This window comes from Carassius gibelio, chromosome B1 (genome assembly GCF_023724105.1).
Source record: "Carassius gibelio isolate Cgi1373 ecotype wild population from Czech Republic chromosome B1, carGib1.2-hapl.c, whole genome shotgun sequence".
In the NCBI taxonomy this organism is placed as follows: Eukaryota; Metazoa; Chordata; class Actinopteri; order Cypriniformes; family Cyprinidae; genus Carassius; species Carassius gibelio.
In genome coordinates, this window is record NC_068396.1 from 35884500 (window position 1) to 35910125 (window position 25626).

Sequence of the window (25626 nt, forward strand, 5' to 3'; positions counted from 1 at the left end):
TCACATCAGGTAAGATCCTTCTGCTCAATGATCCCCATCAGTGTCTCTAAATCAAGCATGTAATGTTGTGTGATTGTGTGTAGTTACAGTTGAGTAATTTAGGCTTTGACCATTCAGTAAGTCCTTAGACAGTCTATGAATGCATAAATATTTATACACTAGTTTTCAAGTGTGATGGTTTTGGGAAACAGTTTGTGATTCTAAGATGATGATAATTTCTGGGAAAACACTTCTTTAAGATCATCATTTCATTTTATTTATTTTTTTTTTGCATTATGTTTATTTGACAGTAGCTTTCCTTAATTTTGACTCTTGTAAATGCATATTTATAAATGCTGTAGATTGTTTTTCATGTGAATTTAAAATGAAGAGAAAACAAACCTTTGTTATTCACGAGTCAGAGCCAAAGCTAATTTCCTTTTCTTGTAACAGTTAGGGAAACTTGTCCTCTGACCTGGTTTGTGTTTAACTGAATTACAACAGTGTCTCAAAACTGACAATGGCTACATTTCATAATGGTGAGTTTTTTTTTTTACTTTAAAGGTAGATTCTCATTGACCTAAATTAAACTTTATTACATAAACTATGCTCATATGATGAATGTCGTGCTCACAAACTCAATCCAAACATTTTCAGTTGTTTTTAATAAATTTTTCTTAATGTTTCAGCTTTTATAAAAACACCAACAATCATCTCTGTTATTCTGTGTAAGTTATCTTTCTTTCTTTTTCGGTACACTGACAAAACCTGGAGTAGTTGAAGTTTAATTGTTCACCTTCATGTCGCTCCAAACCCTTAAGACAAAAAAAAGATAGGTCAGGATTAGAGGTTGACTGATTGTGGATTTTGCTGATACTGATAGCTAGGTTGGACCACAGTGGCTGATACAGATTAATTAACTGATAGTTTTTAGCAGTGGTGTGAACAGGGGGGCAGGAGGGCTGTTCGAAAAAGTGAAGTCCTAAAGTGCCCCTGCGGTCCGGTCCGGTCCGGTACGGTCCGCGATTTCTTCCAAGGGAAGGGGTGTGCGATATGAAGATTTTTGATCGTGGAGGATAAAAATGTCTCCACTTATTTTGAAGAATTATCATTATTGTGCTACAGCGCACGTTCTATCAGCTGCAGTTCTGCTGCCGCGGAATTAATTTTACGCGGTATTTGCTTTAAAGCCCTACTGGATATTTAAAAGTTTTATTTGTGTGCTGTTCTGACGTGCGTTTGTTTTTCTGAGCATACTTAATGCGTGTGCACAGAAAAAAAAATGCACTCAAAATGTGCCTGATTACTGAACTAAATTATGTTTTGTGTTAATACTGTCAAAACACACAAGGATTATATAGACTCAGTTGGTTATGTCTAAAATGAAAGTAAACAACTGAAAGAAATGAATGGACTCTTATTTTGACCGGTTGTTGTCAATACCTTTACAGTTCTGTGTATGTCATAGGTCTGGGCGATAAATCGATTTTATCGATTAACTCGGATGTATAGTTTACATTGATTTGTTTGAATTAAATCGGTTTTCTTTCTAACATCTGCCGATGCTCTACTCAGGGCTCCCGAATTGGCTCAACCCTCCCCCCGCCCGTTTTCCTTTAATCTTTCATAGGGCACTACAATTATACCAGCACAATGTATACTCTCACACTCTAACTGCTTCTATTGAACACTTAACACACACTCCGGAGGCGATGCGTTCAACTCGAGCAGACACAAGTTTAGTTCAACAATAAACAATGAGGCATTGATAAGTTTGAAGTCTATTGTTTAAAAAAAAAACTGAGAAAATGGAAAGAGCAATTTATATTATAGCACTAGAAATGAAGCATAAAGACTTTATTAGAGCCAAGGAATGACAAACGTTTAGATGGAAAGGCAATATACAATTCATTGTGTACATCAATAATAATTCTGGGCGAATATAATGTAATTCAATGTTAATCTATGTGAATGGCGCTTTGTGGCAGGGTGGAATTTTCTGTCAGCTGCATTTAAATCTGTGTCTGAAGTGTCTGGCTCTGTTCAGCGTGCAGCATCACGTGTCTAAACAAACAGCACGTGCTGTCAGTGATTTCAGCCACTAGAGGCCGCTCTCACACTGTATAATGAAAACAGACCCTTCTCAGCCGCTGCAGCAATGGACGCAATCCGGAAAACTATCGGCATGGATTTTTACCGATAACAGATTGTTCCAGCAATCAACTATCAGTGCCGATTAATCTGCAAAACCCATACATCAGTTGACCTCTAGTCAGGATAACAGGGAATTCTAGGATAAGGAAACCATTCTTTTGTATTCTATGAAAGAAAAAGTCAAACTGGTTTGATAAGGCATGATGAGAGAATAAATTACAATTGTCATTTTTGAGTTAACTGTAACTTTAAGTACAAGTGTGCATTTGTGTGTTTATTTTACCAGCTGACTACTTTCATTGTGGCATTTGAAAGTTGTTGATTAATTTGTGGTCATAAATATTTTCCAGATGTCTTAACACTTAACTTGTCATTCAAAACTGTCACATGGGCGACGACTACAGCAGGTAATGTACTCTGTTGTTGACTGGTGTGTGGTTTGGATATGCATGAATGTAGCTTTTAATTGAACTGAATAGCACTGATCACGAATCCTGCCGATTCATATGCTGTGATAATTATCACTGTTCACAGGAGCACAGCGTTGTCCGCTTTGTCCATAACTCTCTTTGACAGCACACCTGCTTTCATATGCTGCTCTTAAACTTTATACTCAATACTATTCAAATAATCCTGAAAAGTTGGGTTTATACAGGCCACGTTGGTGAGCATAAAGGTATACAGAAAAAATGGTATTGGGGACATGTATGTGTGTGTGGTCTGGAATAAAGGACAATTGTGGAAATTAGATATAAAGAATATAACTTTCTATTAACTTACCAAATAATGTTAAACATTTCCATTCTAAACAGATAAATAATCATCAGTGGTCTTAAATTTACTGACAAATTCAAAATTATTATAATGTAGCATATTAAAATGATCTCAAAATAGCTAACGGATTAAGATACGTTAAAATTAGGGATGCACCGAATCCAGGGAGGAGCGTCTCGCTGCAGTTTGCAGTGGACATCCAACCCCGCCCACATCCAAGTGTGACATCAGACGCCACGCCTATACCATACGTAAAAATACGTCATCGGGTGATGCTAGGTGACCACCCATGTGTTGTGCGCATGTGCAAAAATGGCGGAAGTATGTTTTTTTTTTTTTTTTTTTTTTTTTTTTTTTTATTAACATTTTGTTAAAGTACAATTTTTAAGACGTAAACAAAATTGAATCAATATGGCGGAAGTATATTGTTTCGGGGATCAAATTAACTAATGTTAATCTTTCGTTTTACTAGATACAGGTTAAATAACTTGTATTAAATAAATGTAAATAGTACAAATTAAACCTATAGGTCACATCTCTAATGTATGGAAGTAAATTCATCCAAACAGCTGGTAAAACGCCTGCATTGGTTGATTATACTTAGGCAAATTAATAAAATATTTATACCTTTCGCTGTTCGATTATGTAATGACAAATTCATATATTTTATGATCGATTGTAACATACCTTAGACAATATCAAAGTTAAGTAGACAATTTTAAGGCATTTTTATTTATCTAATTCTCTAAAAATATGTTTCACTTATAAGGTGGGAACGTTAGTGATCATATCACTATTTTAAGGATGAATATGGGTGTTATGCAATAACTGGGATCCTCCCCTCTTTATTTATTTTTTTTTTTAAATGTGTTTATTTTTCATATTTCTTTCATTTTAAATAAAAAAAAAATGTTCCTGACTTTGGCAAATTTATACACTTATATAATTTTGTTTTAAGTATTTTTATTTTCCTTTTAATTATATACAAGAACAATTATGATCTACACACTAATATTTTTTATATGTGCATGGAAAAAAAAAAGTTTATCACCTCGCAAAAAAGAGCAACTACATTTGCATGATAGGATTGACGGTTCTATATATAGACTAAGCTACACATACATAGGCTTAAGTCATTGGTTGCTTTGATAGATTATGTAAGTAACATGGCATTGCTACATCGGTGGTTCCCACCTCATTCAAAAAATCAGTCATCATCCCTGTGCCTAAAAACAATAAACCCTCTTGTCTGAATGACTATCGTCCAGTTGCCCTCACATCAATAGTCATGAAGGTCTTTGAGGGACTGGTTAAAAACGTCATCTGCTCCTCCATCCCGGATACTTTGGACCCTCTTCAGTTTGCTTATTGCCCAAACAGATCCACTGATGATGCCATCTCTCACATCCTGCACTCTTCTCTCACACACATCGACAGCAATAACAGGAACTATGAAAGGCTGCTATTTATTGACTATAGCTCAGCTTTTAATACTATAGTCCCCATAAAGCTAGCTTCCAAACTCATAGACCTCGGCCTGAATTCTTCACTCTGCAACTGGATCCTTGATTTCCTCACCGGCAGACCTCAAGTGGTGAAACTAGGCCAGTACACCTCCAGCTCCATCACTCTGAACGTAGGAGCCCCACAGGGCTGTGTCCTGAGTCCCCTGCTCTACTCTCTTTACACACATGACTGCGTGTCTTCGCACAGCTCCACATCCATTATCAAATTTGCTGATGATACTGTGGTTCTGGGCCTCATTCACAACAATAATGAGACCGCATACTTGGATGAGATAGAGAAATTGACATCATGGTGCCAGGACAACTGTCTCTCTCTGAATGTGAGCAAAACTAAAGAACTGATTGTGGACTTCAGGAAGAGACAGCAGCAGCCCTATACTCCTCTCATGATCAGCGGGACCCCTGTTGAGAGGATGAGCAGCTTCAAGTACCTTGGTGTAAACATCTCAGAGGACCTGACTTGGACTACTCACATTCAAACCCAGGTTAATAAAGCCAGACAAAGACTGTACCATCTGCGACAGCTGAGGAAATTCAGGGTCTCACCAGCAATCCTGAAAACTTTATATTCTGGGGCTATAGAAAGTGTATTGACTCAGTGTATCTCAGTGTGGTATGGGAACAGCTCCAGTCAAGACTGCAAAGCCCTGCAGAGAGTTGTGCGCTTAGCTGAGCGCATTTCAGGGTCTGCTCTCCCCTCTCTGCAGGACATCTACCTCAAACGCTGCAGAAGTAGATCTGCAAAAATCATCAAAGACTACACCCACCCCAGTAATCATATTTTCACTTTGCTGCCATCTGGTAAGCGCTTCCGTAGCCTGATGGCAAAAACTGAGAGACTCAGGAGGAGTTTCTTCCCCCAGGCCATCAGGCTCTTAAACTCTAAACAAACCTCTTAACATCCTCATGCCTCCACTTAATGTTCACTTTATCATTTTCACTTTATTCACTACCTCACATTGACACACTGACAGTGTCGCCCTGTTTTGCACATTTGATTCTTGTACATTCCTGGGTATCTTAATATTTAAGACTACAGTAAAATGCATATATGCACATTGTACATCCCTGTACATCTTAATATTTAAGACTACAGTTTACACTCATGCACATTATTTTGCATTCTATATTTAATTCTACAATATACATTTTTTATATTTTATTCTTATATTTTTATTGTTTACTTTTATTTCATTCTTACATAGCTTTATTTATGTATATTTTAATCTGTTGTTTTCTTTAATAATTGCACTGTCCATGGAGCGGACCTGACTCACATTTCACTGCTGGTTATATATGCTATATATAATTTTGTATGTGACGAATAAAAATCTTGAATCTTGAATCTTGAATTGACTTTTGGGCCTTTTTCCATCAACACAAATATATATAAAAATGTGTCCAAGTCCTACGGATGCATAAAGATCAATAAAAAGACATCCCTTGTTTCACTGGGTATTGTTATATTTATTTCACAAAACAATAATATTCAACAATGTAGAGTAAATAAATGATTATAAATTAAATGACTCCCAGAAACATGGTATTGAATTTCAGCCCCTGTTCATCAACACATTTTAATAAGAATGTTTCCATTTCCTCGTGATTGTCAAAGACAAACACACAGGCATCCCTTGCTTTCTCAGTCTCTCCTTTCAGGTAGTCTTTGATTATATCAGACTGTTTTTCTTCGTCCATCTGGAGAAATTCAGGCTCTGTCACCTCTCCATGGAACAGCTCACAGTGGCTCTGAACCCAGCACCATGCTACACCAATGTCCCTTATGTTCCTCTCCGAACTTCCTCTTCAGTTCCACTTCGATCTTCTGTTGAAAGTACAAAATAAACAGTGTTTGTGGGGTAAATCTAAAATTACTATAATTATTTTCACAAAAAAAATACGTTTTTACCTTATCACTGTCATCTTGACCCATCACAGTTTCCGTACTTGCTGGCTGTTTGTGATGGTGGACTCTGACAACCTAAACACAGACTCAAAGGTTAGGTTAATGGACCATTTGTAGAGCATCTTTTTAGTATTTCCAACCACTCAAAACATTCAACACATTTCTAAACATTCAACATTGTGGCCTCTCCAAAGTTTTGTTACTGCTTAACATTCTAGGAGGAAACATTTAGTGTGTCTGGGTAGTTTGAATGCAGAAGAATCCATTTCATTTCATTAACCAATGAGCATCAGCATGAACAGACCACAATCCAGTCCCTCTCTCTGGGGTGGAATATTCTATCAAATATTTAAATATATAATTCATTTTTAGTTTTATACATAAAACTACAGAACAAGGACTGAAAAAAAACAACAACTGATCATTGCATTCTTGTACCTTGGTTTTATTGATCTTCCATGGGCCATTCATTTTAAGATGAAGTAACCTGTAGGATTGTAGAAAAAAAAAAATAACAAAAGTGTAGTGTGTACACACATAGATAAATAACAACAATATTCTCATCACTTTAGTGGTTCCCAAGAAACTACAGTTCATCTTGTTGTTCTTTGAGATTCACATACATATTTAGATTAGACAACATACATATATATGCATATATGATTTAAAAACACAAAAACCAATTAATATCTAAAGACATGCTCTCACTATACCTCCATGCTCCACTGTATGACTTATGTGGTTCTCTAGGTGAAGTGTAAGAGAGAACATTCAAATCCCCCCATCATGGCAGAACTGTTCTGGATCAGGTTTGGACTTTAGGATACTGTAAAACATGATAAATATTATGTGTATTAATATAGAAGGATACAAAGATTTGCCACGAACAGAGACATAGTAAGACATAGTGAATTGTGTGGTTGCTCAAACAAGTTATTGTGCAAGAGTTCTCAGTGTATATCATTAAATATATTCCATGTGTTTTGTGTGGGGCCAGTGGAGTACATGTATGTGAGAGAGGTGAAGTGTGAATGTGTGTGTGTGTGTGTGTGTGTGTGTGTGTGTGTGTGTGTGTGTGTGTGAGAGAGAGAGAGAGAGAGAGAGAGAGAGAGAGAGAGAGAGAGAGAGAGAGAGAGAGAGAGAGAGAGAAATTATGAAAGTAAACACAGCAGTGTTGGTAGCCTTATAACGTGCCTGTGTGAAGTCAGCATCGTCTTTGTAACTTTACTAAGGCTCATAACAAAACAGTTATCGTTGTGCTATCGTTTCACTTCATGTCTAACAAAATATTCATTGATAATTTAATGTGTACTTTTTACCATTTTAACTATTAACGTTAAGCAGAGACATACAGTGTGTGAGACTAACACTTTTGGGCTAAGAACTGAATTTTAAACTACTTACAGCCATGGCAGATAACTTCTTCCTCTTCTGGGCAACTGGCAAATACAGAAAACAACAACAACTTCTTCTTCTTTCTGGCGATCGCAAAACAATATTTCCTTCTTTTACCGATTAAAAACAACACAAACTTCTTCACTTCAGTCTCCTTGACGCTTCTTCCTGTTTGAAATTTAATGAGAACGTGACGTAGACGGATATAGGCGCGGCCGGTGTCATGAGAAATCCATAGACAGAAAAAGAAATCGAATCCGCCCGAGAAATTGAGTCCGCTTAGGACCCATAGACAGTAAAAGAAATGGACACAGCGACCCCATTGGAACTCAATTGAGACAAATGAAGCCCAGTTTTAGCGTTTTTTAGCACTTCCGTTTCTGGCGCGCAGACTCAAACGAAGCTTGACGACGTCAGCAACCTGTCTGCCCAGATGTAAATCTTCTAGTAGCTGTGCGTGCAAACTGCCATCGTTAATCTTGCAGAGACGGCGAGCTTGAGCGGGGAGTTCTTTGTCGTGAGTGAGCAGGAGTAAGTATTCTGATTAATTATTGTGTATAGTATTTTAAAATGTAACGCCAGTACGCCATATTAAGTTAATTGCCTGCGAGCTTCTCCTCCTGTCTGTACGGTAATGCGACAGCGAGCCGAGTGGTTATGACGCAATCGTTAGCCTATTTTTTACAAAAACTGTTTATACGGGGCCATAATGTAACATAGAAGGTAATGGAGCCCTTTATACATTGTCGTGTATCTTTAGAAATAAATAATGGACAAACAGAGTCTTTAAACGCCTCAGATGTAAAGTTATTCGCTGTCAAAGTGACGCCAAAATGAATGGGAGTCAATGGGAATGCTAACGCAAGTGAAGTTCTGCTAAAAGATGGCAGCCCCCACCCGACTTCAACTTCCGGTCGAGTTCCTTGCCCCTTGTTAGGACCCCGAGTGATCCCATTGGCTCAACGAACGAACATTTAATGGGTTATTTTTAGCGCCTGATTACAATTCCTGCTAAATCGCGTTTTTATTTTTGTCGTTTTAACTTTGCTATAATGACAATTTCTGTACTTTAAATTACATGTTTCATAGGCTAGTATATACCCGACGCGCTATAGGTTGTGAAATCAAACATTTTTTGTTACTCGCGTATCAGCATAACATACAGCTACTCGATGTTTGTTTGTGTGTGTTTACATTTATATTGTTAATCGAAATGATATAATATCGCAATTGCTTGTGCAGAACCGTGTTATTGTTGTATTATATACAGATATATTATTATTTTTGTGTAAAACGAATGTTATATTAATTTTACATAATGTCAGTATGCCTATTATATTTATACCATTAAGTATAGTAAGTGAATAATAGTTGTTTGTACACTGAAAGTAACTAAAAATACAGCTAGATAGTTTATATAGATAGCAATAATTGTTATATAATTATAACTTGCAATTATAATATGATTCTACTGATTTTTTTATATATATATATATATATATACATATAAATGTTCAAGCAATATGCACATTATCAATGTAAGACATTTATACATTTTTCAAAGTGCATAACATTTTCAAAGAATCTTTACAGAAAGACAAAATATTGTGTCTATATGGTCAAAAACACCTTCACTGTTTAATAGTTGGTGCTAAATGCATTAGTTGTCATACATACAGCAAGCAAGCCAAAGTCAACGGTGGTTAATAAAATCTTTGGAGAAACCAGACTAAACAAAAACACTGGGGACCAGTTCTCCTCTGTATATTCAGTCTGAACATTTGGTACAATATCATTGGTAGTTAACAGTGTTACTGCATTGATTCAGCTGTAAGGTTAGAGGTTAATTGTGCCATGTACAGGCAGCAACATTGTTTTCTCTGTGGCCCAGGTGAGGCATGCAGTGGCAGGGAAGAGTGCTAAGGTGCAGTCATCCATTCAAAATTCTTGCTGTTTTGCTGAAACTGGAAACAGTTAATCCTATGTGAAGTCCATTGTGGAAGATTGGGGAATCATCAGTCTCAACGTAACTCGAGAGCGTCTCGGGACAGATCTTCTGTGGTAAAGAAAAACTTAAAAATGTTTAGGAACTGTAATATAATAATAACAGTATTTTCCACTGGTCCCCAGTGTTTTTGGTTAGTCTGGTTTCTTCAAAGTTTTTTTTACTCCAGTATCGACATCTTACAGATTCTTCTTAATTAACCACCGTTGACTTTGGCTTGCTTGCTGTATGTATGACGACTAATGCATTTAGCACCAACTATTAAAACAGTGAGGGTGTTTTTGACCATATAGACACAATATTTTGTCTTTCTGTAAAGATTCTTTGAAAATGTTATGCACTTTGAAAAATGTATAAATGTCTTACATTGATAGTGTGCATATTGCTTGAACATTTATATGTAAAAAAATTGTGTAGAATTATATTATAATTGCAAGTTATAATTAACAATTATAAACTAGCTGCATTTTTAGTTACTTTCAGTGCACAAACAGCCATTATTGACTTACTATTACTGATTTGTAATAGTACAAGTAACTGTTGTACTATTTTATGTACTGTGTTATATGAGTTAAAGTCAATTACAATTGTAATTTCGTCATCATAATGAATTTATGTAGTCTGATAATTGCTGTATGATTTTCTTTGAAAACAATAGTTTCTTAAATAATATACAATCAGCAATTGCAATACATGAACTGCTTGTAAGCAAAACCATAAATAACAACATAAGTATACTTATTACAATATTGAAAATAATGTAAAAAATTACATGAATTAGGTAGTAAGTCAAAATAAATAAAAATCAAAGTGTGTGTGTGTGTGTGTGTATATATATATATATATATATATATATATATATATATATATATATATATATATATATATATATATATATATATATATTGTACGTAGGTTCGTTTTATTAATAATTATCTTTCTACTGTCCCACAATCTTCTGAATTTGTGGGCTAAACGTGTTTTAATCATCACAACTGAATTATTATTATTATTATTATTTTAGAACTGGAAAATATATTCAAAAGCTGTGCTGAGGCGTTCAAGTAACCTAATATTAAAACTAATTACAATTTTAGATTAGATTAGATTAGATTCAACTTTATTGTCACTGCACATGTAGGTACAAGGCAACGAAATGCAGTTAGCATCTAACCAGAAGTGCAATAAGCAGTAAGTACAGAATAAAGGTCTATAATATGTACAATAACTATACAGGTAAGTATTATGGACATAATTTACAGATATTAAATACTATAAGCAAGATATACAGATAGGTGTACTATGAACATACTATACAGATGGGCTATGTAAAAGTGTATGTACACTATAGGCAGAACTATGAACATAATTTACAGTATTGCAATGGACAGTAAAGTGCATAGAAAAAATATTACAATGTGCAAAGGTAGTAAGTTACAATGCATTATTTATGAGATGTTGCTAGTTTTATGACATTTAAAAAACATTTTGATCGATTACATTCTGCATGTTGCTTTTAATAAATTATTTTAGCTTGAAACAACAAGCTACAGCAGCTCCGATTAGCCATACAACAAGTTATCGCGATAACAACTTTTGATCAGGCATTTAAAACAGCTACCGCCTTGGTCCTAAGCGGACTCAATTTCGCGGGGGGACTGGATTTCTCACCACACCGGCGCGGCTTATGATGGCACATCCGGGTGGGCAGGGTTGGATGTGTGACGTCTTTGGATGTGGGTGTGGTTTCTGACGTCACGCTTGGATGTGGGCGGGGTTGGATGTCAACCGCAGGCTGCAGCGAGCCCTACTTGAATCCAGGGGCTTTTTGATGGGTTCGCTTTCGGCCGAACCTTCACCAAACCGAACCTTAGGCTTGCACTACGCTGGTCTATGTCACGCGGCCGTTGATAACTTGAAGGTGTTTACATGTGGACCATTCGAAAGTATAAGGCTGTGAGAATCTGAAAATGGAACTCCTAAGCAAAAAAAGTACTGTTTGGCAGTAAGAAGGTGATTCAATTCGAGCTACATGTTCAATTTCCAATGCCGATTTGTCTCTTGGTGGCAAGGACCCTAAGCAGTACACAACATCGCCGCTGTTAAAACATTTGCGTTACTACATTTTCAGTACTTCTGGGGACATTCGTTCTCACACTTGCAACCAGCTGTCACCTGTTAATGCAGAGCGTCTTATTTTTATTTTTTTTAAAGGAAACTCATTTCATGTGAAAGGCTAGAGGTTTTACATTAATTTAATTATGATGCAGGAGATGTGTGTGATCTTCTGTAATATTTTTCATAATATTTGGCTACTGTTCTAATCGTAACCTAGACTACTGTTATAAATGAATACTAAACAGCTTACTATCCATGTTTATTGAGTAAATGTTCAATAACGTTAATGACAGTTAAGGGTGCTTTCACATCTCTAGTTTGATTCATTTGGTCCGAACCAAGGGCAAACAATTATACATTGTAGCATTTTTCAGCTTTTTTGGTTCCTTTTCACACCACATTGATTGCTTTGGTCCGTACCAGTTGAAACTAACCAAAATGCATTCACAACATCTACATCACTCAATGGCCATGACGTATTTCCTAAACTGCTTTTCGATTGGTCAGAATTTACGTGTGGGAATATTCCAACATAACAGGGAAAGCCACCAAACAACACGGAGACAACACAACTACACGACTGTGTGGACTGGTTTTGTCCATGGCCATAATCTATTACATTGTTTGTATACACCACAATATGCAAACAATACATTTCGATAATGAAGCGCGGATGCGGCTTGAAAACAATGTTCTAATGCACTCGTAACTTCAAGCGGAGGCGTGCATTAATTATTCCTAACTCTGACATGTTCATGGTCATCTGACCAAATTTCTATTTGCTGCTCAATTCAATTGCTGCTTTCTCACCTGCCCAATCGAACCGCACCAAAGGGAGAAACGAACTCTGGTACACTGTAAAAAATGTCTTGTTGTTTTTACAAAAACTTTTTGGCAGCTGTGGTTGCCAGAATAATTTTGTAAAAATACAGAAAACTGTAAACACATTTACGTCAAAAACTGTTAATTTTACAATATAAAGCTGTAATTTACAAACAAGAAAATGTGAATATAAACCAGTAAATTCAACAACACACAAAATTAAATCTGTTTTGTACCTTGAAAATACTGACAACCACCATAATAATAAAGATGGTACTGTATAAGAGAAAGCCACATGAAGTATCAAAGCTCATCACAAGGAGCTTCACCACAAGCAGAAGTATATATTAACATATAGATGGTGCACATTTATGGAAACACAAAACACCATCATGGTAACACACGTGATACTTAAATAATGCAAAAAACTTTCATTAAGCAACAGAAGATGTAACATAAAGCTCAAATGTACATAACTGATAACAAGAACTATTTAAAAACATGATTATTTAAACAAAATACTTTCAAACGTGGAGTGTCACGCAGGGAATTCTGGGAATATCAGTTTACAGTTTTAGACTGTAAATTATACATTGATTTGTTCTTTTTTTTAACTTCTAAAAGCTGTATAATTAACAGAATTGTACTGTAAATTTACATTAAATGCTTTGTTAGATCTTTTACAGTTTTTCCCTGTATATAGTACGGGAACTTACTGTTAACCTATTATCAGTTTTTTTCCGTAGCGTTTTTACAAAATTTTACAGTTAAAATTACACTTATTTTTTACAGTGTACGATTCAACCGAACTAAATGAGGCAGGTGTGAAAGCACCCTAAGACACCAAAAATATTCTGATAAAAAAAAAAAAAAAAAAAAAAAAAACATTCTTTGCATTGTTGCACTTTTATTGAAAGGTTTTGGTTTGTACTTGGGAAAGCATTATGGTAATTGTGAAATAAAATGTCATCCTGGCATGATGTTGCCTATTCTTCTTCATTTTCTTTTTTTTTTTTACAGTTAACGTAAAATAAAATGAAAAATACACTGCTTTGGATGTTGTTTACTTCATTAATGTGTTTTACTGTGTTAATGGAATAAGGATGCGAGTTGTATTCGGCCGAATCTTAAACAGTGGATTCGGTATTCTGCCTTTTACTAGCATGTAATCTTCCAAGAATAGATTAACAAATAACCTAATATTGTACGAATATACTCTTTCAAGATTAATATATCATCACAATAACATCAACATTATTAACATGCATGTTTCTGCTAGAGAATGCAAAATACACATCCTCACAAAAAAAGTACATACTTTTAGGTCGTAGTATAAGTAGGGGAACTGGGACTCAGCGTCTGTCTTTCTCTATCTTCTTTGAAGCTCCTATGAAATAACAAGAGAAAATACTGTAAAGTTCAACTGTATGATGAATGAATATTAATGGTAACACTTTACAATAAGATGCGATATGTTAACATTAATGTATTAACTAGGGGTGTCCATGGTTAACCGATTAACCATTAAAAATTGCGTACTTGAGTGAAACATTTTGCTCGGTTAAGTGGCGTCATTGGTGTGCATTAAATTTAATTCTAATACATTTTTGCACCACTAAAGACCACCAGAGCGCTCCCAGACATTTGTAATGTCCACAAGACGAAGTCATGACCAGTTTTCTAATATGAAGCGGGCAAAGAAAAGTACAGCGTGGGAGCACTTTAAAATTGAGAGTGACCGGGCTAAATGCAAGTATTGCAATGCAGTCCTTAGATATACTTCAAGTACAACCTCATTGTTGTACCATCTCAAAAGGCCAACACCCGGGCATCATTAGAGAGGTGGCCGCGGAGCCTGCGAGTACCTTTGCCCAGCCTACCATCCCCACGAAGCTAGCCCAAAACATGTGCAGTGGTGCTAAAGCCGAATCCATAACACAGGGGATTTGCAGAATGATTGAAAAGGACATGATGCCAATTAGAATGGTGGAGGGCGAAGGCTTTAAATAACTAATGAATATTGTTCAACCCCGCTACAGCATTCCCTCGCGTTTGGCAATCACACGCCGCATTGAGCCTGTTCCTTTATAACATAGCCAAAGGCATTTTTGCTTTATACATTTTAGGCTTATTCTCAAATTTAGATTGTGTTAGGGGGCGGGATTATTAGGCAATTTTAATAGGACAATTTGACCGTAGAGATTTAATTTTGTCGGACATTTCATTTTTTATTTTTTTTTGCCCAATGTCCGGCAATTACCGGACAACGGAAACCCTGGCGCACACTATGGTTAACAGAGTATTAACCGCTAAAGGCCTCGGTTAACGGTTAATGAAAAACTTGAAAACGTGCAGCCCTAGTATTAACTAACATGAATGAACAATGAATAATAAATGTTTTACACAATTTATTCATCTTTGTTAATGTTAATAAAAATCGAATCATTCATTGTTCATGTTAGTTCACAGTGCATTCATTTTACAAACACAACTTGTTATTTTAACAATGCATAAATAAATAGTGAAATTAACATGGACTAAGATTAATAAATGCTGTGGAAATATTATTCATTATTCATTATTATGTTGTTTTTAAGTTAACTAATGTAATTAACTAATGTTAACTAAAGAACCTTATTGAAGAATGAGTGCAGATGAGACATTAAGTGCATGACACAGCATTTTACAGAGTTTAATGTAGCAGTGTGGTCACTCAGTTTTTCAATATCAGTTTTAATCGTGTAACTGTTAGATTTGAACAAGAGAAATAAAGTGTTACTACCCACAGGCTGTATTGATTGCAAATACAAAAACAAGACAAGTAAAGAAAACACGGTACTTATTAAAATAATCGCCCTTTACTTAAATATATGAACATACGTATAAGGCACAATACTTTCACCTGGGAGCTCAACCAGCTACTGGTGCTGGAGTATTTACATGTGGTGTTATAAGAATTGAGAATTGCTCATATTAAATATTGAACTAATACCAGTATATGTCACACACTAAATTAACATGATATCGATAACTGTTGCTTTTAATATCACAGTTATCTTCAATACCGGCTTCAGCTTTGATCACAGAATTTTTTTTCATTTTTTACATATAATAGAACTGTATTTTTACAGTATCTGTACACACTGTAAAAAATAATTCAGTGGCTTAGTAAATTTCACAAAAATAAAGAGCTATATTTACTTAATAAAATCTTTTGAAATCATTTAAGTGATATTTTGAGTGGGTCAGGTTAAAAATAATAATTAAAAATCCAACAAATAATTTCTCTAAAATTTACATATATTATTTAAGTTTATGTAATGAAAATAAATAAGTATTTAACTAACTAATTATATTTTTAATATACCCTCAATATTTCTGGTGAATTCTAATATAAATATTTGATAATTATTTACTTGTACTGATCTGTTTTAGAAACTAAAATTATTAAGTATTTCCTACCAATTTTCCTAAATAAAAGTTCCAGCTTAATAAAAAACGGTTTAAATAAATTAAGTAAATTTCGCGGCTAAAGTGATCACGTGTGCAGCTCCGCAGGAAAAAAAAATCTGCTTTCCTCAGCAGAGACGTCGACTAGCCATACTCCGTCCTCACAACTCCTGGTAAGTAAGGTTAGTCAGCTAATCCTACTTACGTTTGTAACACTTTATTATAAAGTTAATAATTATTAAGCATTTCCTAACAATTGTCTTTGTATTTTACGTCATCTTCAACAAGTTTCGTAACTTAATCGAGGTCACCTGAAGGACGGCGTTCCTGAGTTTCCTCAGCAACGGCAAGACCCGCACTCCTCTCATATCGTGGTACGTTATGTAATTTAGCCAGCTAAACTAAATATGTTTGTGATGTTTAATTCAGAAGTTAATTATTAAGGATTTCCTAACAATTGTGTTTGTATTTTGCGACATCTTAAGAAGTTTAACGAGTTTCGCGGCTCAAGCAAGAGGCACCTGTCACTGAAGGACTGCTTTTCTCAGCAACGACGTGAACAGCATTACTCGAATTTCCTGTAAGTAGTCATTTTATAACGATGTATATTTGCAATACTTTATTCAAAAGTTGATTAAACATTGACCGTGTGTACGTGTACATAACAGTGTAGTTTTCTAAGTTAGTGGGGCAGCGATATGTATGTTAGGGTTTTTTTTTTTTTGGAGTGGATTAACTTTCGTACTATTTGGATCACCGTTTAACCGCCATTTGAAAGTCTAACGATAAGTGTACCGTGGTCCAGCAACTATAACTATACATGCCCAATGGAAAACGATTTTGTACAGGTTCCCCTTTGGGGTCAGTGGCTTGTCAAAAGGGAACACATCATTTATGAACTTTCAAATGACATTCTGTCTTGTAAAAAGCTGTCACGTTGTTGTAAAACATCATAATTACTACATGAACTCAAGTATGAGCTCTTAAATAACCACTACAAATACGCCATGCAAAAGTATTTAAAATGGCGTGGACATAACATAGACTGGTGCGTTTTAATCAGCTCCCACTATAGGGAGTCAGCCAGTTTAAGGCCTGCTCCGTTGTAAAATCATTCTAGTGCACTGAAACCTAGATCACATACAATATCGGTCAAAAGTTTGAAAACAGTAAGCTTTTTAATGTTTCTAAAATAAGTTTCTTAAGCTCATTAAGCTTGCATTTATTTAAAAAAAAAAATAATGCAGAAAAAACAACCGTCTATTATCCCCCCCTACCCTCTATGGCTATTTGGCTGGTAATTTTTTTAGGGTTACTCGCCAGACTGATATAATATTTATATACACACACACACACACACACACATATATATATATATATATATATATATATATATATATATACACATACATACATACATATATACATTAAAGCCGAATTTTCATTCCATTACTCCAGTCACCGCAGCTGTTTCAAAACAAATCCAGACCTGGTGGGTATTGAAGGACAGCGGAGGCTGGGGGAGGGGTACATTGTTTTAATTTTAATTAAAGTAATATTTTTGTTCCCTGAAACAGATCAGTTTAATTTTGCATCCTTAAATAGTTTGATAGAAATTTCACAAATATATTATGTGTATTATAAATAAACAATTTGTTAGTCAAATACTAAATTGTTTTAGTGGAAAAAAAAGATAAAATATAACTGTACATTTTATTAACTGTACATAAAAATTAACTGTTGTATTTTTAGTCAATTATTATGTTTACATTTATGTATTTGGCAGACGCTTTTATCCAAAGCAACTACATTGCATTTCAAGGTACACATTTACAAACTTATAATATTCAGAGATTTTATTAAGTTCATAAAGTTAAATATTATTGTAAAATTTACTAAGCCACAGAATTATTTAGAGGGTTAAGGGTTGAGTGTGAGGGTTAATGCAATGCATATTTTTTTTCAAGTAGTGCAATTAAACAAGCTTTTTTGTTTCAAAACCATTAGTCATTTTACTTAAATATTAAACATGTTTATAAAGAAATTGGTTGAAATAATGCGGACCTCAATAAAAGCCTATAGCATTGATTTAAAGCATAGAAGCTCACAGTTAGTCTCTTTTCATTTTTCTTTTAGGTTTATTGTTAAAAATAAATGTCCCTATGTAGAAAATTAACCTGTCCTCTTGTTAAGAAGAATGCTGTTAATTTTTGCAACTCCTCCCCCTAGTAAACTTTGTTTGAGATTTTACCTATCATACGGTCCAACAGAATGTTTGCTTCTTCAGGTGCTATTTGTTTTGTGTATTTATCGCTTTCTTGTAACATTCAGGTTTGAATGTTAGCTCTAACCAGTTATCTTTAAAATTTGCCTGTAGGGTTCAGCTGATCTACCCGTCTTCGTACACGCAGAGTTGGCAGAGGAGGTCATAAAAATCTACATCCTTCGGGACAATGATGGGGCAGTCAGCGATGTAGGAGTTGTGATTGAGGGCATCACTGTCCTCCGCAGTCTTGGGAATCTCAGCAGAGCCTGCTGCTATCTTTTGGGAGTCACGTATGCATTGGATTTGAGATATCCCAAGACCCACAAATACAGGTCCTTCTCAAAAAATTAGCTTATTGTGATAAAGTTCATTATTTTCCATAATGTAATGATAAAAATTAAACTTTCATATATTTTAGATTCATTGCACACCAACTGAAATATTTCAGGTCTTTTATTGTTTTAATACTGATGATTTTGGCATACAGCTCATAAAAACCCCAAATTCTCAAAACATTAGCAAATTTCATCCGACCAATAAAAGAAAAGTGTTTTTAATACAAAAAAAAAAGTCAACCTTTAAATAATTATGTTCAGTTATGCACTCAATACTTCGGGAATCCGTTTGCAGAAATGACTGCTTCAATGCGGCGTGGCATGGAGGCAATCAGCCTGTGGCACTGCTGAGGTGTTATGGAGGCCCAGGATGCTTCGATAGCGGCCTTAAGCTCATCCAGAGTGCTGGGTCTTGCGTCTCTCAACTTTCTCTTCACAATATCCCACAGATTCTCTATGGGGTTCAGGTCAGGAGAGTTGGCAGGCCAATTGAGCACAGTAATACCATGGTCAGTAAACCATTCACCAGTGGTTTTGGCACTGTGAGCAGGTGCCAGGTCGTGCTGAAAAACGAAATCTTCATCTCCATAAAGCTTTTCAGCAGATGGAAGCATGAAGTGCTCCAAAATCTCCTGGTAACTAGCTGCATTGACCCTGCCCTTGATAAAACACAGTAGACCAACACCAGCAGCTGACATGGCACCCCAGACCATCACTGACTGTGGGTACTTGACACTGGACTTCAGGCATTTTGGCATTTCCTTCTCCCCAGTCTTCCTCCAGACTCTGGCACCTTGATTTCCGAATGACATCCAAAATTTGCTTTCATCCGAAAAAAGTACTTTGGACCACTGAGCAACAGTCCAGTGCTGCTTCTCTGTAGCCCATTTCCTGCACACACCTGTGCACGGTGGCTCTGGATGTTTCTACTCCAGACTCAGTCCACTGCTTCCGCAGGTCCCCCAAGGTCTGGAATTGGTCCTTCTCCACAATCTTCCTCAGGGTCCGGTCACCTCTTCTCGTTGTGCAGCATTTTTTGCCACACTTTTTCCTTCCCACAAACTTCCCACTGAGGTGCCTTGATACAGCACTCTGGGAACAGCCTATTCATTCAGAAATTTCTTTCTGTGTCTTACCCTCTCGCTTGAGGGTGTCAATGATGGTCTTCTCAGGTTGGCAGTCTTACCCATGATTGCGATTTTGTGTAATGGACCAGGCTGGGAGTTTTTAAAAGCCTCAGGAATCTTTTGCAGGTGTTTAGAGTTAATTAGTTGATTCAGATGATTAGGTTAATAGCTCGTTTAGAGAACCTTTTCATGATATACTCATTTTTTGAGATAGGAATTTTGGGTTTTAATGAGCTCTATGCCAAAAACATCACTATTAAAACAATAAAAGACCTGAAATATTTCAGTTGTTGTGCAATGAATCAAAAATATATGAAAGTTTAATTTTTATCAATACATTATGGAAAATAATGAACTTTTATCATAATATACAAATTTTTTGAGAAGGACCTGTACTCACTTGAGTTGTTCCAAAAACTGTTTCTTGAGCTGGATCCTCCAAAACTCTCTGTTAATGTTCAGAGGTTAAAAAATTATCTTCTTGCACAGTAGTGGTTCATGATCATCCCACAGAATGGGTATTCCTGATGGAAGTGTTTCTGTTATCTGATTAATTCTGTTGAAGGGATCGTTCACTCAAAAGATGATGTTGTCATAATTTACTCTCCCTCAATTTGTCCCAAACCTGTACTAGTTTCTTTCTTCTGTTGAACACAAAAGATATTTTAAGTGAAGTGACGTGACATTCAGCCAAGTATTAAAGAGTGTTGGTTAACGCATTTAAAGGTTGCCATTGACTTTGCATAGTAGCCTTTTTTTTTTTTTTTGTCCTACCATGGAAGTCAATGGCAACTTTCAACTGTCTGTTAACCAACATTCATTAAAATATCTTTTGTGTTCAACAGAAGAAAGAAACTCTACAGGTTTGGGACAACTTGAGGGCGAGTACATTATGACAACATCATCTTTTTGGGTGAACTATCCCTTTAATATTGATGTAAGTGTTGCTTTTTTTTTATGGTTTAATGAGTGGTAATGAGTGTGACTGCAAATGGCTGGTATGCACCAGGAACAAAGTAAGATGTCATTTCTCTTACGGCTATCATATTTTACATGTAATCTACTTGAATACTAAGATGGATGAAATGTTTCATAAGGTTTAATCATTTCCCTTATGGCTGCTTTACAGTTTTTAATTTTTGCAATCTACTGGAATATTAAAATGGATAAAATGTTTCAAAGGTTGATTTTAGACTTTGTCTGATGTTTAATTGATAAATAAATGTTTAATAAAAAATGTGTTTCTTTCTTTATTTGGTTTTATTATATTAATTGTAAAGGGTAAATGGTGTAAAAAAAAGTGAATGCAACATTTTGATCATTTATAGTCCAATATTAAGTTAAATTCACTTTTACATGTAGTAAACATAGCACATTTGTTTGGTTAAATTTCATCCAATATTTCAATTATATCTACTCAATATTTTTTGTTTATTTTACATAGAATTACAGTTGTGGTGTTTTATAATTTTGATTATATCTAATTAATTTTATTTCTCATATAAAGTTATTCAGTTATTCAGATTTACTTAATTTTTTTACTTACAATTACTCAATTTAAACAGTACATTTCATTGATTTCACAGCTTTAAAATTTACTCAATTTTTTTGAGTGTAAAAAAGTTTCACCAAAAAAATTGAGTAAATAATAGTTAAACTTTTTACAGTGCAGATACTGTATTTTTGATTAAGTAAATTCTGTTTTGTTTAAACAAGAATAAATCAATCAATACATGAATAAACTAATTAATTAATGAATTTAAAAAAATCACTGTTTTCAGCCACAGTGCACTTCGCTATGGGATGAAATTAGACTTAATTATTAATAGATGCACGCAAAAATATCAATGTACTACATCAATTTTAAACAATTTTATAAATGTTACATTTTATAAAATTGTATTTTTATATCAATTTATATTTTATTGTATCTTACGAACCATAAACAAATGCCTTTCAATTTGACTTGTGATTAAATTATTGTGCAGCGATTTGTACACACACAGACATGTTTGCAAATAAAAATGTTCTGTTCTGCATTAATATATCCTAAATTGCTCATGCAAAAAGGATTCAAAAGGAATCCATGCATATGTTTTCTTTGTTTTCTGTGTATGTCTGTGTAGGAAACATTCGAAGTGGATCTAATCCCTTAATTAAAGTTGTTCTAAAACCAAAAAGTGATATTGTCTTAAGACAACTTAGATTAACTTTTTTGATCTACTTTAAATGTTGACTTTATAATTTACATATATATATATATATATAGAAACCTCGCTACATGTACTGATTTGCGCTAACCGAGACTTGTTATAGCATTTGCATTTTATTGCTCTTTTCTCAATTTTGACTGCTTTTATTGATCTCATTAGTAATACAATTGTTTGCTAAATGTAAAAATTAATGATCTACTTAAAATTTCCAGCATACCAAAACAAGTGGTTAGCATTATTTCAAAGGACATTTAAACCATCCCTGATTTTTCTTATATTGTGTTATATTGTTATTGGACATAACTATGCATGCGATTTTTAAAAAAATTGTGTTCTTTATCCCTGCAATTAATACACGGAAAAAAAATAAAATAAATAACATTAGCATGTAACTCGCCATGTCCCTGAAATAGTTGTTTTGTTAAATTAAGCTGATCTTTAGGCTAACAGACGAACAACCCACTACATTTAATAAATGAATTGGATTATCCACAGTGGGAGGATCGGGTCTTCAGATAGAAAAATTCATTATGAATATTTAATATCATAAGAATATTATAAAGGAAATGAAAAGGATGTATCAGTATTGTTTCAATTTACATAGCTTGACAAGACAATTATTGTTACATATAATTATCTGTCATGCAAATAATAGGCTGATGTGTCTGCTGTGTGCCATTTATATTTTTATGAAACTTTCATTTTCTTTACTAGATTGCGAAGCATATACTTTTTCCACCCCTTTATTTCAGGAAATTATGCTGCTCCTCATTATTTTAAAGTGAAGAAAATGTTTTTTTGTTTTTTTATTTCTATCGGCCAGTGATGATTCTGGAAGGACACACCTGTAAACCGTTGCTATAGTAATGAACACAATTTCATTATCATCGTGCTCTTACACTGAAAAAAGTAATAAGTAAATTTACTTAATTTTTATTTGGCAAGTTTTTGCACAAGCATTTTTCAAGTAAATTTAACACATTTGGAAATTAAGTAAATCTACTTAACTAAGTTAAGTAAAAAAATAAAATAATAATAAGTACATTTTCTTGAGTAAAATTTAATGAAATAATATTAAATTAATGCCTTTAGCAGACACTTTTATCCAAAGCAACTTACAGTGCATTCAGGCTAATAATTTTCACCTATCATGTGTTCCCGGGGAATCGAACCCCCAACCTTGCACTTGCTAATGCAATGTTCTACCACTGAGCTACAGGAACACTTCAAGATCTGGTGAAAAATAAGTAAAAACTTCACTTACTTACTTTTTTATTTTGGAAAAGTTTTTACACTAACAAAAAACCCGAAACAGATATTCTAGAAATTTCTAAATGTAAAATAATTTTTTTTCAAAACAGTTTTATCAAATGAGGGTAAATAAGTCTCTCACCTACTTCATTAGATGCCATACAGATAAATAATTGATGATTATCATCACCAACATAAAGTATAACAATCTACACCTAGATACAGGTTAACACCTGATGGCTTTTCTTCTGGGCTTTTGAGTTACAACAAATGTGTTTTAGAAACACACGGTTATAACAGCCAGAGAAAAGACTAAGACAGAAATCAAGGGTCAAGAGCCCAACTAAAGCAAACACTGATCTCTAACATGGTTACTTCAAATGAAACAATAAATCAACATCTAAACCTTAGTTCATTCTCAATAAGATCTTCTGTAGACGTCTGACAGAAATAAAGTCAGTCTGGTTATTAATAAGTGGAGCTGGTGATGCTGTTTGTGGGTTGTTTAATCAGATCTTGAGAGATTTCATGTATTTTATTTCAGTTGATTTCATCTAAGTCTGTGTCTGAAGTCAGTTGTAGTAGTTCTTGTGTTTCTCTTTTCTTCAGTGATTCTGTTTGTTAACAGCAGCTGTTCATCACTAATTCTCAATCAGCACTTAGTTAATCACTTAATTACTTAAATGCAAAGTTTTAAAACTTACATGGTTTAAATCAAGGCAATCTATTTACTCAAACGGTTTGAGTAAAGTTTACTTATCGGGTTTTACAGTGCTATTTCTTTTGTCTGTTTTCTTAATTGCAGAATATTTATCATGTGCATCCAGTCCTTCGTGCTGTCTTTGCTGTAAACTGGTTTAAAGGGACAGAAGTGAGAGACTTATTTACCCTCATTTGATAAAACTGTTTTGAAAAAAAAATATTTTACATTTAGAAATTTCTAGAATATCTGTTTCGGGTTTTTTGTTAGTGTAAAAACTTTTCCAAAATAAAAAAGTAAGTAAGTGAAATTTTCACTTATTTCTCACAAGATCTTGAAGTGTGCCTGTAGCTCAGTGGTAGAACATTGCATTAGCAAGTGCAAGGTTGGGGGTTCGATTCCCCGGGAACACATGATAGGTGAAAATTGTTATCCTGAATGCACTGTAAGTTGCTTTGGATAAAAGTGTCTGCTAAAGGCATTAATTTAATATTATTTAATTAAATTTTACTCAAGAAAATGTACTTATTATTATTTTATTTTTTTATTTAACTTAGTTAAGTAGATTTACTTAGATTTTACTTAATTAAATACATTCGTATTAACTGTCTTTTGACAAATATGTCCTTAAACTTTAAAATGAAAAAGCATGTTAAAAAATTGAACAGATAAAATGTATTTAAATACACTGAAATATATGCATTTTAAAATCTGTCAGTGTCAACATGCAACTACAAATTTGACTATATATATATATATACACACACACACACACACACACAAATCAATTTTGGGCTCATATCTGCTTGTCTGTGAATAGAATGCTTTATTAATAATTTGTTTACTGAGTTTGGTCTTTTTAATGCATAAGGTCATGTACTTTCAAATTAAGCATTTTAGAATGTCCCAATGATTCATTTGTGAATTCGACAGGTCCAGAATATTAAACTTGCAGCAGCTAACATCTCGGGATTCAATAAATCAGACATAGTGAGTCAAGCTAACAATAAACATCTGCATTATAATGAAGGCTTTGTAAAACTGCTCAGTGCTTTTAGCTTTTATATAACATACTCTGTCCTACACCAACTACGCACACATTTCCTATCATGTATGTCTATGAAAGATGATAGAAACCAATCAGAGTAGGTGTGGGGCGGGGCTGCACGTGTAACCCCGCCCCAGGTGCAGCCCCGCCTCGATCTGCAGGCTGCAGCCAGGTGTACTTGTTTACAGCCTCACTCAATGCTGCGTTCCAGTCAGACAACTTGGATATAATAACTATAACACAATACAACATTATATTATATTATAGTGTTTAATATTATACTTTACATAATAATATATAATGTACGTTACAGTACATATACAGTAAAGAGAGAGAGAGATGATATTTCAGGGTCCAATACATAGCTGGTTTTCATGCACTTCAGCAAGTCATTGACATATTTTTTCTGAAGCATTTCCTAAATTACTTTTTTCGGTCCTTTTTAATTATTTCATTTATAAAAAAAGAAAAAAAAAGAAATTGAGCCATAAAGTTTACAATAAAGCACAATAAAAGCCTTATATTATAATCGGTTATAAAATATCATAAAAGGTGTA

The 25626-nt window shown here is 34.4% G+C and overlaps 1 long non-coding RNA gene across 2 annotated transcripts in view; it reads right to left on the minus strand.

Moving 5' to 3' along the window:
• Positions 1-5876: 5876 nt before the first annotated feature.
• Positions 5877-25626, minus strand: part of LOC127949569 (uncharacterized) — a 31289-nt gene continuing 11539 nt past the window's right edge. For both annotated transcript variants that reach the window (XR_008152324.1, XR_008152323.1), the window contains exons 2-6: positions 7744-8155; positions 7053-7165; positions 6778-6826; positions 6343-6414; positions 5877-6258 (exon numbers count right to left, since the gene is read on the minus strand). This is a non-coding gene — a long non-coding RNA (uncharacterized LOC127949569). The remainder of the gene's footprint in view (positions 6259-6342; positions 6415-6777; positions 6827-7052; positions 7166-7743; positions 8156-25626) is intronic.